Below are 19,919 nucleotides of genomic sequence, written 5' to 3'. Positions count from 1 at the left end.
ACCCTGATCATACGATTTCCAGCATATGATCAACACAAAGATTAACCCACAGTGATTGTAGATCAAATGTAAACCGTTATTAATATGGCGAGTCGGTCAAACAAATGAGAAAGGTATTGAATTCATAATTCTTTATATTGATATTTGCAATCCCGTAATTTCGTAACACGAATTCGTTCTGGCTGGTTGCCTGCCTAGAAATGATTTTCCGTTGTTATACTAATCTACACCTGATCCTAAAAAGAGAAAGCTACGTGGCTTGTGACCAGGGTCTTGGTCGGATTTATGGAAAATGAAAATATACCCTATTAATTTTTTTGAAGGGCTAACATGCAAAAGGGACATAATCGATTTTTTTAGCATTTTTAGCATTTTTAAAGAAAGTGCACCATGTGCATCAAAATGACTATAGTCCAATTCCCAAGATGTACGTTTTTAGTCAAAAGGGACTAAATCCACCCTTGCCGAATCTTCATATTATATCTTTAATTTCACCCAAATATCATTCAGCAAGTTTTCCCCCTATGTTAAAGAGTCATCAATATAGAATATGAAAGTGGCAGTTGAAAAAAGAAATCATGCAGATGAATTTACTTTATATGTTGTTATTTATATAGTGTGGTATTGAGTAAGTCCTTTTGCAAGAAAATTGCACAAGGGGAATAGTTGTACACATTGTTCAACATGAACATAATATTCTTCTCTCTATTGTCAGTGTATAGATGTTTAAAATGGTTTACTGGTCTGTTTAGAAGTAAAAGGTGCAAACTTTACCATAGCAAAAACTTGAGATTAGTTTTCATGCAAAGGGTCTAAATAAATAAAAAATACAAAGCCATTACATTAAATAAAAGACATCTGCATGATTTATTGTTCTTGTAATTATTGTTACTATATTAATGATATTCAAATATTGTAGAGAAAGTTCTCGAAAAGGGGTTTATTTATTATGAATTAACAAAAGTGTATCTAGTCCCCATTGCATGTAAACTCTTCATTTAATGGAGAGTGATATCGAATGCACGAAAAACGTGCAAAAGCTTATTTGCTCTCTGAAATGAAAATAATTGTCTGTTACACCCTTCCAAAGTAGGCTGTTTTGTATACCTGTAAATAGGTTTTATTAATTAAAAAAAATGACGGAGGAAATACAGGATACAATATGTGTGTAAATTGTGGCAACATATCGATTTTTTTTTTTTTTTTTTTTCATCATAATTAATATGATTTCAATTGAGGCTCTTCCCTCGGTGATCTTGGGGTTGTCTTTCATTAGGGAGTTTTCGCATTTTACACTACTGGGCCACTCTCTGCAACGCACAAATTGCTTTGAAAATGCCAGTCAAATCACCAGGGAGAGCTGACTAAGCTTTTGTCGAAAGTTGATGGACTAGGACAGCAGCGTTAGAAGTAAATATATATTTCGTTATAAGTACTTAAACATTGACAATTTTGTGCACTGACTTAGAAGTCTGGCCTACTTTGATTCTTATGAATAAAGTATTTAAGTAACATAATTCATATAAGTAAACCTATTTAAATCATTATGAATGTACATCGTAGAATCTGACAAACAGGAAAAGAGCAAGATATATTTATGAGGAAGTGAAACCTCACTTTATAATGCATGTGTTTTGAAAAAAATAGGAATATCATGTTCATACAGAATAAATAGAGTGAAACATAGTGTAGGCCTATTGTGAGAGATAGAGTGAGAGGGGGGGATAAAACACAAAAAAGAGCCAGGTGAAGAGACTGAGAAGAGGGCAGAGACAGGCGTAAGTAATAGATTGTGTTCGGACTAAAAGGTCCATCTCGGCCAAGTCATCGAATACAACATGAAATAACCAACTTCAATTTATTTTGTAGATACTAGAGTTTTGGTTATCACGATGCACGGCTGACTCAAGAACATAGAATGCGTATCTTGACAAAGAACAACCAAGAAGTCTTGTCGAAAGTTTGAGAACCAAAATAGCAGTTTCGCCCTGGATAGAAGACATTAATCGCATGTTTTCGTCAGCTCGGAAACTAAGGAGGAAGCTGCTGTTCCGGTACAAGAATTGTCGATAAACATAATTTTTAAAGGACAAGTCCACCCCAGAAAATTGTTGATTTGAATTAATAGAGAAAAATCAAACAAACATAACGCTGAAAATTTCCTCAAAATCCGATGTAAAATTTAAAAAAAATATGGCATTTTGACGTTTCGCTTTGTTTTCACAAAACAGTGATATGCACAACTCAGTTAAGTGAAAATTGGTCAGTCGATGATTTCCATCACTCACTATTTCTCTTGTTTTTTATTGTTTGAATTATACAATATTTCATATTTTACACATTTTACAATAAGGACCAACTTGACTGAACCACATAGTATTAAACAAAACCAATTCCACCTGTTCAGGGAGGAATTAATTGTTGTTTCCCTTGACAATGAGGATTAAATTAGAATATTTCATACAATAAAATACAAAAGAAATAGTGAGTGGATGACGTCTTCCGTCTCTTGATTTGCATACTCACCAGGATACGCATATAACTGTTTTATGAAATTAAGCGAAACTTTAAAATGACATAACTTTCTTATTACACATCCGATTTTGATGAACTTTTCAGTGTTATTGTTGATGGATTTATCTCTTCTATATTAACTTTTTGTTGGGGTGGAGTTATCCTTGAAGTATGGTTTAATGAAATAGCACTTGAGCCCTAAACGATTTCCATAGGGTTTGGTCGAGATGATCAGTTTGGCAGAGACAAGCTTCAATGATTCTATTCCTGTCTTCAAGGGGAAGTTCATCCTGCAGAACAGTTTGTTATAAAAAAGCAGAAAAGGATAACAAAAAATATTGGTGAAGATTAGGGGGAAATCCATCAAAGATTAAGAATTTTTATTTTATTTTTTGTTTTGGATTTGTGAAGTCATAAACGAGCAGTTTACCCATATGTTATGTAATATGATGTAAAATATCAAATAATTAGAATTCAAATAACTTGCCGTTTTTTATGGATTTTTCTCAAACCTTCGGCAATATTCTTTTTTCTGTAATTTTTACATTCAACATTTTTGTCAGGTTGAACTTCCCCAGATCTTAAAATTGTATATGTAGTAAATTAACATTCTAACGCCTTTCCCCGTCTGACTTGTGAGACGGAAGAGTATTGGCCGTCGACCATCTTTGAGTCGTACATAACGAAATTGTTCCATAGCACATCCACCTTTAAAGGGGAAGTCCGCCGCTGTGAAAAGCAGAAAGAAAAAAAAATCAATAGTCAAGCATAAATAAATCTAAAATAATCAAAATTCTATTGCCCATTAGCGGATGTAAAATAATGTAGTCTGTTTAAAGTGAGAATGCCTCTACTTCGAGGAATTTGTTTATTCTTTTTTCATTTTCGTGTCAAGCCAAACATAAGATCAAAACTAACTCCATGATAAATTACATAAATTCCAGTTTAGCTTTTTAGAGCTGCAAGATGAATTATCGCATCAAGTATCAAGTATATATATTTCTAGAAAAGAAAAACAATGGTATAAACACGATTTCAATGTTTTACAACATACTTAATTGCCCGTCAAAAGTGAAGAATTGTTTCGATCGTGTGATTTGACGACTGCAAGGCAAGACAAAAGATTACCCATTTCGTACATTGTTTTATTGATACACAAATCCAAAGCTGTGAGATTGCATGATAGTGCAAATGTTTGGTGTAATAATTAAAACACGTTTTTCGTTATTGTTAGCATGGTAATTATTCCATGTACGATCTTCAGTAAAAAAAAAACTTTCATTCAAGCTGTCGGGGATTATTTTATTAATTTTTGGGTCGTCATTTTATATTTTCATTGTTTCATCTTCATTGCTATAATAATAATAATATGGTCCATCTATACAGCGCAGCCACATAATTGCGTATACTCTACTGCGCTTATACTTGGCATCATATTATAACCCCGGCTGTAGCTGAGACGCCATATAGGCGCTAAATTATCCAAGGTACCCATTCACCTCACTAGGGTCGAGTGCATCACAACATTGGTAAATTTCCTGCCGGAGGAAAACACGCCATAGCTGGGATTTGGACCCACGTCCCTCTGATTGAACGACGAGAGTCGTATATGTAACCACTAGACCACGACGCCCCCACTTTCATCTTACACACACACACTATAACACATCGTAATATATTGCTTAAATTGTCAAATTGGCCTTTAGTATTTTTTTTCAGTTTCACTTCTCTTTTTTATTATCTTATTTTCCTTTTCCGATAGTTGTGTGAATGTAGCACACGATGTTTCCATCGTTTGAATTAAGAGTATTTGAAAAGCTCAGTTGCAAAAGGGGTTGGGTCCATTTACATCAAATTTGATTTTTTCCTCCTTTGTGTACAGACTTTTAGTAGCCTTATAAGATGATACCGAAGAAAATAATTTCCAATTAAAAAGTGAACAAAAATGGCTAAGAAAAATCACCTTTTTAAAGGGGTTAGGTCCATTGCAGTTTGGTTGCAAAAGGGGTTAGGTCAACATTTTTTTTTTTTTTTTTTTTTTTTTTGGGGGGGGGGAGAATATTTTTTTTTAATATGAAGACAGGTAGAGTTCTTTTACACCACATTTTATGTTCACATGGCAGAGTATCATGATAATTTAGTTTCGCATAAGAATATTGTTATATGGGAGAATAAAAATAAAATCTTGGAGTGGACATTACCCCTTTTGCAACCTAACTAATCTGGAGAGCTTTTTTGTCAAAAGGGGTTAGATCCTTTTTCATCAACTTTATTGTTTTCTATCTCAAAACCTATACATTTTTTAGTTGCGCTGATGATACCAAAGAAAATTTGAAATTCACATTAAAACGTAAATGAAAGTGGCAAAGAAAAATAACCATTTTATTCAAAAGAAATTTGATTTTTTTTTTCAGTTTGCTAGCAAAAAGAAGGGGTTAGGTCCACAATGATAATTTTGGAAAAAAAATATATAGAAAAAATATGAAGACAGGTAGATTTCTTTTCCACCCAATTTTATGTTCACATGATACATGTAGGTTTACGTCATGACAATTTAGTTTCTCATAACAATATTGCAATAAGTGAAAACTAATACATTATTGTTCTCGGAATGTTCCCAGTGTAAACCTAACCCCTTTTGCAACCAGACTCTTCATTTGTTTGTACACTAACTACTTTGCACTCATTGATACTAAACATAGTTTCCCCCCCCCCCCTCTTATCGAAAGTAACCAACAGTGGAGATAAAAGCACATTATGGTCTTGCGCATCTAAATAAAGTCACGAGGGCGTTATTTTTATGAGGTATTGTTGCCATTTTGAGCATAAGGAAATCAAAATTTGCCTATTTCGATTTTTACAGGATAGTAAATGTCGGTAGCTCTGACGGACACGATGTTAACTACAGTGAACAACATGATGAATCTGTGATAGGTAATGGGCTGTCCCTCTCCTGGACAGCGTGGGCACTTTTTGTGGAGAGTACTTCTTCAAGGTTAAAGGACACGTTACATCTAGCATATGCTTTGGATATACACATGACAATGGATGCATTTCGTATAGTAAACAGAGTGTATTGGATGATGGCACTTCGTTTACTTTTGGGGGCTGTCAGTGGTGCCGACAACACATCGAGCACACAAGTAAACGAAAGACACGCAAAAGGTATTCTCTTTTTCTTTATTATAAATATCATATTGAATTTTGTCTTGCCTGAGCGAAATTCGCCGAGACCTCGTAATCACTTTCCCTGCATCGGAAATGTTGAAGTTTTGTCCAACTTGCTTTCATTTCTTTATGTGTGCAACAATTATGTTCATACTTGGTACATTTAATCCTTGGGTAATACCACATGTTTACCAACGAGAATAATTGGGTCAAATGTCATCTAGGGGTCAAAAGGTCAAATGATATGAGGGCATATTCATCCTTTATGTCCAACATATGCTCTCAATACTTTATTTCTATAAAAATTTTGATTACACTCCATTACAATGATCTCTATATGGGTGGTACTACATGTGTATCGTTGAGGATGGTGATGTCAAAGGCCATCAAGGGGTCAAAAAGTCAAGCGTTTGTTGAACTTGGTGTCTTTGTTTTTGTATTTCTGCATCGATTGTGTTTACACTTGGTACAAATGATTCTTCGGTAGTACCATATGAGGATGATGGTGTCTAAGAACATCTAGGGGTTAAAATGTCGAACGATATGAAGTCATATTATCTAGGGGTCAAATTGTCATATTGCATCTTTTATTGATCGTGAACTCACGCAAGACTCGTTGTTCGTGAAACAATATGTTGAAAATGCATGTATTCTTAATTCACGCATAATTTGATTAATTAAAAAAAAAATCGATTGCCATTAACTCTTGTGATGATTATGAAGATCGTCAGGACCAGAGCCATCAAATCACTTTATACTGCTTTACTCGACTTAGAACCTTCATTTATTTTAATTTAGATGGGGACTATATTGGTTGTTACCTTCAAACTTGCTTAGACTTTCTCTATCACCCAACCCTCTTGGAAACATCACCAGATTCGTGCACAGTCACATGCATACAACAAGGATATAGTATAGCTGCAATATACAACAGAACAGAATGCTCTTGCTCGTGTGAGCTGCAAAAGGAATGTATTTATGGTATTGGTAAAGTTATGGACCCCGTTCTAGGCGACACTCTATGTGGCTTACCATGCAGGGGTGATGCGTCGAGATTCTGTGGTGGTTATACCAGGGCCTCTGTTTATCGTGGTAAGTATATACTCTGATACTGAGGTGTGGGGTTACCTGCAGTATTGTAATGATTTTTTTTTCTTTCTTTTTGATTTCTTTTCAATAATAGAGAGAATAATAGATGGCTGTTCACTTCATGAAAGGTTAGGGTATAATGGGCACAGAATGACAAGCAATCCTAAAACCAATATTAGGTAGATAGTAGTTAATTCATATCAAAACTGTAAACATTTTTAGTTGTAAAGTTGAATACACCCCCCCCCCCCAAAAAAAAAAAAAAAATTGCACATTTTATTTGACCTCCATTAACTTTTTCGTCCAGTGAAGAATCGCCTATTATCTTGAAGGCACGATTTTCGGACGATGCTAACATAGTCGACGATGCCCCCAACTAATAGGAGAGAGGGACATATTTCTACTTTGTTTTAATCTGTGAAATCCCAGAATAAAATGAAATAGTTGTTGTTTGTAGTTATTTTTCACATTCTATACTATTTCTACAGCTTATTTACATGTACATTGCATAAGAACAAGCTACATTACGACTAATGGTTGACGTACATGTAGATGATTTCCGGGGGGGGGGGGTACGACAATTTATACCGGCTTTAACGCAAAAAAGGGTAAAGTACATGTACAGCAGTGATGAAACCGAAGCATGCATTAACTTGTCTTACCCACGTGGCTATGTTTAAGTTTAATACATATTTCTCTTTTTGTTCGAAGTTGAATCTGGAAACACCTTAAGAAGCTACTGCACGCCAATGGATAAGCCTAGTAGTACGACTGAATCTAAAGGTATGTGTAGATACATTTTTTTACCAGATGAAACGGAGAGGGGGAAGTTGCAAAAATTTGAGAATTTACAATTTTCAGAAATTCGCGATATCAATTATGTGCGAGTACCAAATAACATCAAATCCAAAATCATTGCAATCTTATTGATTAATACAGTTTTTTTTCTTGCGAAAATACCATTAATAGAAATGATACTGTACACAATGGTGACCCGACAATTGCTCCGCCGACATCTGCTCCGCCGACAATTGCTACGCAAAATACGACAACCGCTCCGCCGACAATTGCTCCGGACAGGCGCTCCGCCGACAGTTGCTCCGTCGACACTTGCTCCGCCGATATTTGCTCCGTCGACACTTGCTCCGCCGACACTTGCTCCGCCGACATCTGCTCCGCCGACATCTGCTCCGCCGACATTTGCTCCGCCGACATCTGCTCTGCCGAAAATTGCTCCGCCGACATCTGCTCCGATTATACGACAATTGCTCCGCCGATATTTGCTCCACCGACATCTGCTCCGCCCGCCGAAAATGGCTCCGCCGTACATTGCTCCGATTATAATGCGACGACTATTTATTTATTCGTACTTTCATGTGCATAACAATTGTAGCACAGGCTGAAGACGTAAATTTACAAATTTGTATAATATATATTGCAAAGTAAATTTAAACTATGTTTGCATGACATACACAGGGGCCGCGGAACGGTTTTCAAAATGGGGGGCTGACCATGCTAAAAATCACAATCATATGATAATTTTTATGTTTTTGTACACGGTTTTGGAAAAAAAAGTTCCGCGGCCCCTGATACATAACATAGAAAGAAATAGAAATAGGGATAGATATTCTTAATTCTTATTCATGGGGTGGCATTCTGAGTGTTATTACGTGACTGGTGATTAAAATGGGGGAAAAAATACGCGTGCTCGTGTAATTATTATGACAGTACAAAAAAAACTTAGATATACCCCATTCTTATATAGCGTCAAAATCGCTCTGGCTAAATATGCTCCGAAGTGGAGATATTTGCTCCAGGTGAAATTCAACGGTACCCCAACTTATTTGTCGAAAACCTGTACTGTAGTCATGCAAAATGTTTACTGTCGGCAAATGTTGTCCCTCACAAACATGACCAAGACATTCAGTAAGTAAAAATTAATATTCACGAAAATACCAACTTGTGAAAAGCTACATGTCGTGTCACCTTCTCGCCACACCCCTCCAATCTGGTTTCCATATCTTCTCGTATACACATCAGTGCTCTGGTCTCCACATCCTCATCATGTCATATACACCGTAGGTTTTTAGATAAATATGATAATATATATAATAGTGAGTTGCTTTTGTGTTTTATGTTGATCATGATTGTATTCTTCACTGATAGAAAAAGGATAATTAAAATATTCAATTAGCGCATCGCACTCTCATTTCTTTTACGAGATCTCCCCCCCCCCCGAGGTATGCTTCATGTTTACAATAAAAAGAAAAAGGCGTAATGTCCCCTTTCTATTTATACGCATTTTTTGTTTATTGTAAACATGAAGCATACGTGGGGGATATCTCGTAAAAGAAATGAGAGCGTGATGCGCTAATAGAATATTTTGGATATATTTACCAGAAAAGGGAAAATAGCGACAATATGAATATATTTTAATAAATGAATATATGTATGTATCTTTCTCATAACGTCTAAACAAATAATGTTGTTTTTAAAAGACAATAATATATGTTACTGGTATATATATTATTGTCTTTTAAAAACAACATTATTTGTTATATTCATTTATCAAAATATATTTATATTGTCGCTATTGCACAGAATAGAACAAAGTACAACCGAAGTCTAATTTTATAGTGACTCACCAGTAGCGTAATGAGCCAACAAAAAAAATGGAGGGGGCCAGACAAGGATGACATTTATTTTCCTTTCCTTTATTCTTTTTTTCCATTGGTAGGGAGAATGGGGGGATCCGTGACCTAGCACGCCCCTCCCCTATATGTACGCCAGTGATGATCATTGAAACAAATTGAAAGAAAAAAGGTGCAAGGGTAGATAAGGCCCAAGACGTAATAAAACATATTGATAAAAATTATAATGCTGATAATGAAAATAAATGGCGTGAAAGAACAAAACGAGAAAGAGGGAGAGAGAGGAGAGGGGAGCCCGCACGAATATATGGTGGATAAGTATGAGAAGAGATATTGTGTCCAGCACCCCCCCCCCCCCCCCACCTTCTCTCCCCGCTCAAGACCGGAGTGAAACCAATGATAATAATATATGAACAAAAATCCAGATTCACAATCTGCGTTACAATTTGTCAAACAATTTGTAAGATGTTCGTGCAATTTTGTTATCTGAGCACATGACGGCGGAGCAATTGACGGCGGAGCAATTGTCGCGGAGCAATTGTCGTATAATCGGAGCAATTATCGGCGGAGCAATTATCGGCGGAGCAATTGTCGGCGGAGCAAATATCGGCGGAGCAAATATCGGCGGAGCAGATGTCGACGGAGCAAATATCGGCGGAGCAAGTGTCGACGGAGCAAATATCGGCGGAGCAAGTGTCGACGGAGCAACTGTCGGCGGAGCAACTGTCCGGAGCAATTGTCGGCGGAGCAGTTGTCGTATTTTGCGTAGCAATTGTCGGCGGAGCAAATGTCGGCGGAGCAATTGTCATGGAACCGTACACAATATCATCATCATCTTCATCATCATTTTTACAGCCTGTATTAGTACAAGAATGGGAATAGGTAGCAGGAGCAGCAGAGGTAGAGGTAACAGTAGAGCAGTATTGACAGCAGTAGTATCATTGTAGTGTAGTAGAATAATGGCCATGAGTAGCATTACTAACATTCAGAAAAGAAAATGGACAACAATAAAGCTAGAATTTCACTATCTCTGTAACAATTTTGCTCCTCACGATAATAATGATGTTATCAGGAATCAATTATGTAACTTTAAAATTAAGACTTCAAAAACACTGAGGAATTACTGTCTGCAAATGTTTGTGGGGTTGATTTCCACAAATGATTACATCAATAATTGTGTTTGAACAACCGTTAAAATCATGTTTTTTTACGGTGCAGTGAGTCAAAACTTGTATGTTATCTCTCTTATTTGATATCAAACAAAATGAAGGCACATATAGCACGTCTGCTCCGCCACAAAGTGGAAGTGCTAGTGCAGTGGTTTTTATTCATATAGGGCGGTCAGATGTGATGATCTTATTTCCATCCTTTTTTTTCTTCTTGTTTTTACTCATTTTTCCTTTCTTTAGAACCACCGGGATCTTCATCACAGCCATGGGGTAAATTAAGACCCTATGTTGTTGGCGGTGCGAGTGTAGTTATCGTCTTACTCATGATAATCATCTTTACTTCTTTCAGGTTTTTGCATTTCTTTTACTTATTTTCTTATACTCACTGATAAAATAATATTGGGAAATAATTCAGAAAGTCTGATAAAAAAGAAACGTATAGGTTTCTGAAATTCCCTAGTTCTCTGTTGAAAGAATACAACGGAGAGTTTGTAAAATTATCTGAGGACATAATTACATCACATACACAAATGCATGTCAGGTATGTAATATACCAACACTTGAGGAGAGAAGACTGACACTGTGTAACAAATTTGAAAATCACTTTCAACTCATCCTTTTTGTAAGACATGGCTACCTCGAAAAAAAAAATACAGACATATATCTTCGTCGTACAAACAACTATTAACAATTTCCAATAAGAACAACACGATTTAAAAACAGTCCATTGCCTTTTTTTGGTTGACATACTCAACAAAAGATGAGTCTGTAGACTAGGAAAGGCAATGCAAAATGGTCATCCCCACCCCACCATACAGTTATTTTTGTCATTTAAATAAGTGTCAGTCTCCTCTCCTTCCAGTCTGCCATTATCATATTACATTCATTCATTCATTGCCTTTTATGCTTTATCTAAATTGTATTAACTTTTAAATGTATATTCTTTTTTTAATGCATTTCACTGTGGTTTTTACTATGTAGTTAATAATGTGCCAACACCAACTTGTAAACATGATTTTTCCAGCTCTTGCTGTTTTTTCATGTATGATTATTAACATGTTTGATTATCAATAAAGACCATTTTTTAATTGAATTCAATCGAATTCTCTTATGGTATAAAAAATTTGTTTTATAAAAGACATTGTTTTATAATAAACTTAACTCATTGAAGTAGCTGTGTATATTTTTACCGAATTTCATGTTGGTGATAGGGACTGGGTTGAATTGAAAATTTCTTAGCAAAATATTATAAACTACTTTGCTGGAATAAACATAGTGCCACACAGCGCGATCACAATATGTTCACTCAGTGGATTATGTGAAGTTATTATTCACATTGTTAAAATGGTCAAATTCCACAGTTGGGTGGTGATTTCACACTGTGATCCACACTGTGAACACACTGTGGGACACTGTGATGTTTCCAGTCGGGTTAATTAACATGTAGCTGATTTGTTTTAGTATTGTGCATTCAAAGACAACTCCTAGCTCTCATTATAATTTAAAACTCCTCAATCGATTTCCCCAACACACTTCAGAAACCGGGATCGTCGGGTGGTCTACTCGCCTCACAATCAGTCAAGAATCTGGCGTGCCGATGCTTCATCACGAGAAAGTGAAGAGCGCCCTCCCACTTACCAACAGGCAAGCAGAGATCGACCACAACTCCCTCCCCGAAACCTTGGTAGCGGTCAACAGCCACCTGAAGTCGAATCGGTACAAACACGGATCCGACCCACTAAGGAGGAAGACACAAGCGACGGTATTCCGGTTCTACAATCCGATTTCTATAATGTAATTACCGGGGAAGGTGATATGCCCGTGCCAGAATCAAAATTCTACCACGTCCTAAACAAGGAAGATGACTGCGATACATGCAGCCAAGAACCTTCAATGGCTAATGAAAACGCTTACGCATACGCTGATTGCCGAGCCTACACAGACAATTTCAAGCGCTCGGCTGCTTTCATTCGTACTCAGTCTAATAGCATGCCTCGTTGTCCAGAGGGTTCTGAAGAGATTGAACACGAAATGATAAATAATGAATTGTATGCAATTTCGAAAAAATGAAGTGCATCATAATTTGTTTTTATGTATTTCACAGACGTAAGTGTGAAAGAATCATCCGAACCTCATATTTAAAACTGTTTTTTTTTTTTTTTTTTTTTTTAACAGTTGGTTAATGTGAATTCACATAAGTGCTAATATTAAGTGATTGGTGATCCCGCCTCCGTCAAATCTTACTTTGTTTGCACAAGGATCCAAAACGGATATATATATATATATATATATATATCCACATGGTATGGGATTGGTAGAGGTTTCCAAAAGTGCTCAATGCCGGGGCAGAGCAATATATATTTTCATTCCTTGGTCACTTCGGTCCACTACCGTCGGTTTCACGCTTTCGGCGATCTTCAGGCAGACTGATGATTTGACGTCTTGGTTGTGTCTGCGCGCTGCGATGGGTCGTCACACCTGATTTGTTTTCTAGGTGGTCTTTGCCGATGTCTGTGGCGGCACTTTGAGATTATTTCTGACCTTTTGTTGAGGCACTCTTTGTTGTTGGTGATAATTATGTACTTTTCTTCTAGGACAGATACAGGAATCACATAAAATCAATGAAGCATGAAAAATACAAAAATGAAACTCAGCTCTCTAAGTATATATGGAAACTAAAGGAAGCTAACACCAAATTCGAATTAACGTGGGGGATAGAGAAGAAGTCTAACACTAACCTAAGAAAGAGTGGGCTCTGCAATCTCTGCCTAGAAGAAAAGTACATAATTATCACCAACAACAAAGAGTGCCTCAACAAAAGGACAGAAATAATCTCAAAGTGCCGCCACAGACATCGGCAAAGACCCCCCAGAAAACCAATCAGGTGTGACGACCCATCGAAGCACGCAGACGACACAACCAAGACGTCAAATCATCAGTCTGCCTGAAGATCGCCGAAAGCATGAAACCGACGGTAGTGGACCGAAGTGACCAAGGTATGAAAATATATATATATATATGTGTGTGAGCATATGAAAAAAAAAACATTTTTTAGCCTCGGTTTTTAATTCAATTGGTGGGGTAGTGCATCAGGACAGATTTGGTTTGAATTAAGTTTGCACTATTGAATAAATTAAAACACTTGATTTCTCGGGAAGGTCTAATGGGTGGCAAAACACACTTTTTTTTTTAATTAACTTTTTGTCGATTGTATTTATATTTTACTCCTCTCTCATTCTCTTTCAGACCTGGGTTTACAGACGGGGTAAAATTATATCGTGCAGTGTTTAAAATTCCAAAGATATTTTTCTTATCACGGCCCAGAGTAGACTGTTTTTGCTCTAAGTAAGGTCGGAGGTGCTCCGTATCTGAATATCTGAGCTCAGACTATCTATGACATTACGACTTCGTGTAAAACTTCTGGGATCAAATTACCATGTTGACATTTAGATGATGTTACATGTGTGCAGTGCAATTCCAAATAGAAAAATAAGTTGTGTAATGTCAATGGCGAAGGAAAGAAACGCGGAACAAATTTAAGAGAGCAGGAGAGCAAGGATTTAATAACCAAACCAATTCCGGGAGTTACTCTGAAAAAAAAATATGTATCCTTGGAATTTTTCATCCATGCTCAACATAATTTTACTCCCACATGGATCCCACGTCTGAATGAGTTGGTCAGAGTACGAGCAACTCTGTCCAGTTGAGCACTACTCCGACCTTTCTCTGACCAAAAGAGCTTCAATCTAAACGATACTTCTTCTCAGAATTCTTCTTCTCCAAATATCTCAGAATTGTTTTATGTGTCTTATTTTTTTATGATTTATATGTATCTATTATCAGTCGACTTAACGGGCTCACATTGCCTCAAACTACGTTTAAGTTGATACCCTGCCAAGATAATTATGTTACCATTGAATTGAATTATACACATCAAAATTCATAATTATTTTCGGACTAATGTTGACAATCGGGCGTGGCAAAGGTCGAAATAGATGCAGCCGTAATTTTCACTCGAAATTGTTTGAAATCGTTAATTGCCGATATGTGAATTCGTACTTTTTGGAAAGTAACATAAAATGCAAAGTTAAAGCTGTGAACAAAATATTCATCTTACCATCTTAATGTCAATCTAAAATCTTGAAGTTTATTGTTGTGCGTGGTTTGAATTTCATAGTTAAACCACAATTAACACGACTGCATATTGTTGACATACATACTATATACATAATATCAACACAGTCTGATTCCGTTCCTCGCGGTGTGCACCTATATGCTCTAATGTATATACATGTATATAAATATCACACGTTTGCACAATTGGCTATTGCGAGTATAAAGGCCCTGTAACACAAAATTGATCAATCACTTATTTGAAAGGACTGCTCCGATTGGTTCAGTGTAGTCTACTGAGCAAAATGCGCGTAACAGTGATTTTGATAGGCCATTTCATTTAGCGATTAATCGATAACATTTTTGTTACTGGGTCCTGGTTATTAAACAGTTTTACGGCAATTGATATGTCACAACTGTAAATGGTATATTTATATTTTTATGAAAGTCAATAAAAATACTGACTGGCTATTATTTGCTCATTTGTTTTTGTGTTGATATGTTTTCATGCTTATTTTTTCATGACTTAATATGATCAGAAACATAGGACGAAGTTTGACTATGTAATTTCAGGGAAAGTTTTGAAGGGTTTGTTTTAATGCATTAAACTTTTTTTTTTTTTTTTTTTTGGGGGGGGGGTGATTTCTAGAGAAAGTCGAGATGGTAATATGTAGTCAACAATCCCGACCAATAGTAGCCTTAACGATTTTAATCTAATTCGAACACATTTGCAACGTTTATAATATTCTAGAAGACTGCGATCCTGGATTTTACTAAATGGTCTTATTTCTTGTATTACTTAGAAATCTAAAATATATATTTTGACAGCGAGTCTCCTTTTTATTCAGCCAATGACGGACTATTTCCCCAAAGTAATACACATATATTGTACACATTTAGGTTTTATCACCTGTTTATTGAGAAGTTGTAAATATCTGATGATTAAAGTAGCTAATTTTTGTCTTATTTTCAATAAAAATACTCTCTTCGGTAAGTAAACTTCGATGTAAAGTGCTATTTCAGAATTATATTTTCAAGTCATTATCAAGAAGTTGTGACACTGATCAGAAAATTAACGTGTTCCCTGTGAACATTGGGTAACAATCCAGTGGCATGGGGGCTAGATTAAAGTGAACAACAATACCTCCTTTAAGGTATAATCTTTATTCGTTGGAAACAAGTTTCTGTTTCGGCATGATGTGATTTATGTTACGTATGTATTTATCTTAGTGTTATCTCTTTTTCTAGAGCTTTCAATTAAAATCGAAGCCCCAAAACTGATCAGAAAGCCTTAATGATCAGGTGATAAAAAGAGCTATTAGTACCAATTAACAAACTATTTATGCTAACTACATGTCATGCCTGTCGAAAGTGCATCACTTAGAGGATCAATTGGGCTTTCTGGTTTCGTAAGAAATATGAGCGCTATAATTGTCTTCCTACTCCAGGGATTCGTCATCCAAGTTTATCTCTTTTTTTCTTCCCTTTTTTTTAAGTAAGCCCACTACTTCGTCATGACTGTTATACAGTAGTATTGCAATCATTCGATGATTCCCCCATACCTGAGAGAAAAGAGTTCAAGGAAAGACTAGAACCGCGTTTTATAAACGTACGGAAAACCGACACTAATGAACAGTGATTGTGATGAGCAGCTAGCGATATACATGGTATTAAGAAAATTGGTATGGCTGTCACCACAAATGTTGGAGTTTATTGGATTATTTTCACATGCTTACTGTTGGGACGAAATGCCTCTGATGATGCCAATACCACGAAAGCCCAATCTTTCACAAACACGAATAGAAGTCAAGCAAACGGTAAGATTGTTTATAAAAAAAAATATATATATATATATTCTTTAAAAGTTGTTAAACAATCAAGGTGTGTCATAAACTGTAGGCCTAATCTCAACTTTACTGCAGCAAGCTATTACGCACTGTTAGAGCAAAATGCAAGAGAGAGAGAACACAAAATTTAAATATTTACACGTTTTTATCCCTCAAGATTGACCTTATCCACCATTCATTTAAGTGCCAAAATTGCTGGTCTCCAATTTTGTTCCAGGAATCTCATCTATTAGTAATCATTGAGCATTATCAATCTGAATTGATTAATAAAATGTCATTGTTTAAGAACATAAGATCCAAACAGATTAAAAAATAAATAAACAACAATTGCGTCTGGCAACCGAAAATGGGGTTTTAATTACAACAAATAATATTCTCTCCGAATTTAATGTTTACACAATATTTGAATTAAAGGGTCATTTATTTCTCCCATGAGAACATTTTGTGTGTGCAACGAATTCAGTTGACTTTGCCTTTATCCACACGTTTTGCTAGAAAGGACAGCTTCCAATGTTGTCAGGTCTTCTTCTGCCCAAAAATATTTTCTCCGAAAACGAAATTAGCAATTGATGGATTGAACCCTATTAAAGAATAGTAACTGAATGACCTCATGCCTCATAATTCAAAATAAATGTAATGCTCACTACAACACAAATTAAAACAACTTAGGAAAAACAAAACGCCTTTTTTAGTCGACTGAGACAGCTTGGTTGCCTTTATTGTAAAAAAAAACCTAACAAAAACTCCTCCCTAACATTAAAGCACACAAACAAATGGAGGAATGGGAAAAAATATTCCAATAACAAGAAAATACGTTTCTATATCAATTAATTGATTAATATATTCATTTATTTATCTGTAGATTATTTGCTTTACTTATTTTTTTTTAGCAATTTGTCTATTCTATTTTTTGTACAACGTTTTATGACTGCAGCTCCTCCATTTTTCATGCGATATAACTTGGAAGATTCGGTGGATTAAAAAAGGCTAAATTAACTTGCATTTGTTTTGCGAATATATTCTTTTTAGGTAGTGCGCCGTTGAAAACCGATTAAGAACATTTGAGTGTGTATAAACACACACACCTACACACACATATGTATTAATAATCATATATAAATTATTACAAACACAAAAACACACACATACACACCCACACATATATATATATATATATATATATATTTTTATATATATATATACATATATGTGTGTGTGTATGTGTTGCTCTTCTCATGTAAAATGAGGGTATGTTTCTCTTCTTCCTAATTTCTTCAACTACAGTTGAAAGAGGTTACCCTCGTTAAACAGAAATTGTATAATTTATCATTTTCATTACTATTGACATTGCCATTTGTCCAATTATATAGCGCGTTTTGTGAAGGAGCTGGTCGTTTCTGGTGAAAGCAAACGTAAAGGGTTATGCTCGTTTCAAAGGGAGAATAAAAAGGCACGGAGCAGAAAAAAGTTAACAAAGCTTGTCTCTTCCCTTTTTTCTAACAATTTTCGATTTTATTTGTGTTATTACGGATTTCTATCATGTGTAACAAAAAAAATCATTTATCTACTCATTAGAAGATGTTCATCCAGGTACAAAATATAAAAGTCATAACAATTAAAGATATAGATAACTACAAATCATATAATTTATTGACTGATATGAACTACTGAAATGAAAGTAGTTGTTAATTGCATTTTATAAAAGGAAGTAGAAACCGTTTTTACATAGGAACATACCAAAAACCCTTTATATTAACATGTTCATGAAAAAAAAAACATCCTAAACTTCCTAATTATAATGATCAATGTTAACTGGGATACAATTAACCGTAAAGTTGATCAATAGCAAGAAGCGTGATGACATTGATTTATTATGTATAAATTCATGATATCGCAATTATATTTTCAGTTTCAAATGGCGAATACATTGGTTGCTATCCTAAACTAAAAAGCTGCTTGGGTAAGTCGAACTACTCTACCATTTTAACGTCAAACTCGCCTGATAGTTGCACAACAAAATGTAAGGAAGATGGATTCACCTTTGCTGCCCTCTTCAACCGAACAGAATGTGCTTGTTCATGTCAGCTGCAACAGGCCTGCATCAACAAAGATCTGCCCAAAGAATCCTGTGGTCTACCCTGCCCAACAAATTTGCACGTATTTTGCGGCGGTTTTCTAGGAAATGCAGTGTACCGAGGTATTTACCCTAACTAAATTGTGAAACCTCGATTATTTTATAGCAATTTACCCTGCTAGAAAAAACAAATTCTTAAAAATTGTCTTACAGCTGAGTCTCGAGAACACCTGTAATCTTACTGCACTTTCTTATCTTAACTTCATTGTGTAAACTTGCAGACAATTTGTATTTTTTGTTTGAAACCATACACATTTCCTGTAATAACTCCCCCCCGCATACACATTTTTCTGTTCTGATTTGAAGAAAACTGTTCGGATTTGAAGAAAACAAATATGTTAACAATCTGCACAAAGATTTTGCAATTTATTTTCTGCATTTTTGTCTTTATTCTATTTCTTATTTTTCTTGTCAAAAAAGATTTAATCCGTGAACTATGGATTATTGTACATTTTTATCAGTATATTATTATCACTACAAAATGACTATCGATATATTGGTATTGTAATTTATGTTTTATTACGTTGAGTGTTTGTATTCTTTCTATCTATATATCCTGTTTGTTGTTATTAGTGTGTTAGTTTGTTCAGCTTCAGGGTCTGATGGGGGGAGGGGGGCTAATCGGGCGGGAGAGTGCTCATTTATACATTCATTCTTTCAGTTTGCGTAGCTGTTACGTTATATATATTTTTTGTCAATTGCTTTAGCTGCATACATTAGTTGTTGAAACGTTATTTTTGCATGATTTAGGATTATGTCTCTGTTCAGATCAAATTCATCTGCTATATTTTTTGCAGTGTAATTTGGTTTGCGTATTTACAGTTGCAATTATAATTTTGATTGATATTTTCTTTCTTATGTTTGAAAAATGAAAATGAATGAAAATCCATGATGTATTGTTCGAAATAGACATGAAATGAATATACTCCGAAAATTTGCTTTGCCCAATTGATCGTGGGCCCGGCAGCCACCACTGTGCAGCGCCAGATGTATGTATGAATAGTATGAAGTTTATTGAAATGAACAATAAAGATTTCTACAACGCCCCCCTCAAAAAAAAAATCACCATAACTGTCGCCAACGACTGCTGTCTTCTAGACTCATTCTGAAAATATCAAGTAACGCAAACCATCGCCATTTGGCTAGTTTTAGTGTGTTAGAATTCATTTCGAAAAAACCGCTCAGCTACATGTATATTGCTTATCGTATTGGATGACATGACGCAACATTTGTA

This window comes from Lytechinus pictus, chromosome 17 (genome assembly GCF_037042905.1).
Source record: "Lytechinus pictus isolate F3 Inbred chromosome 17, Lp3.0, whole genome shotgun sequence".
In the NCBI taxonomy this organism is placed as follows: domain Eukaryota; kingdom Metazoa; phylum Echinodermata; class Echinoidea; order Temnopleuroida; family Toxopneustidae; genus Lytechinus; species Lytechinus pictus.
This window is presented reverse-complemented; position numbering follows the sequence as displayed.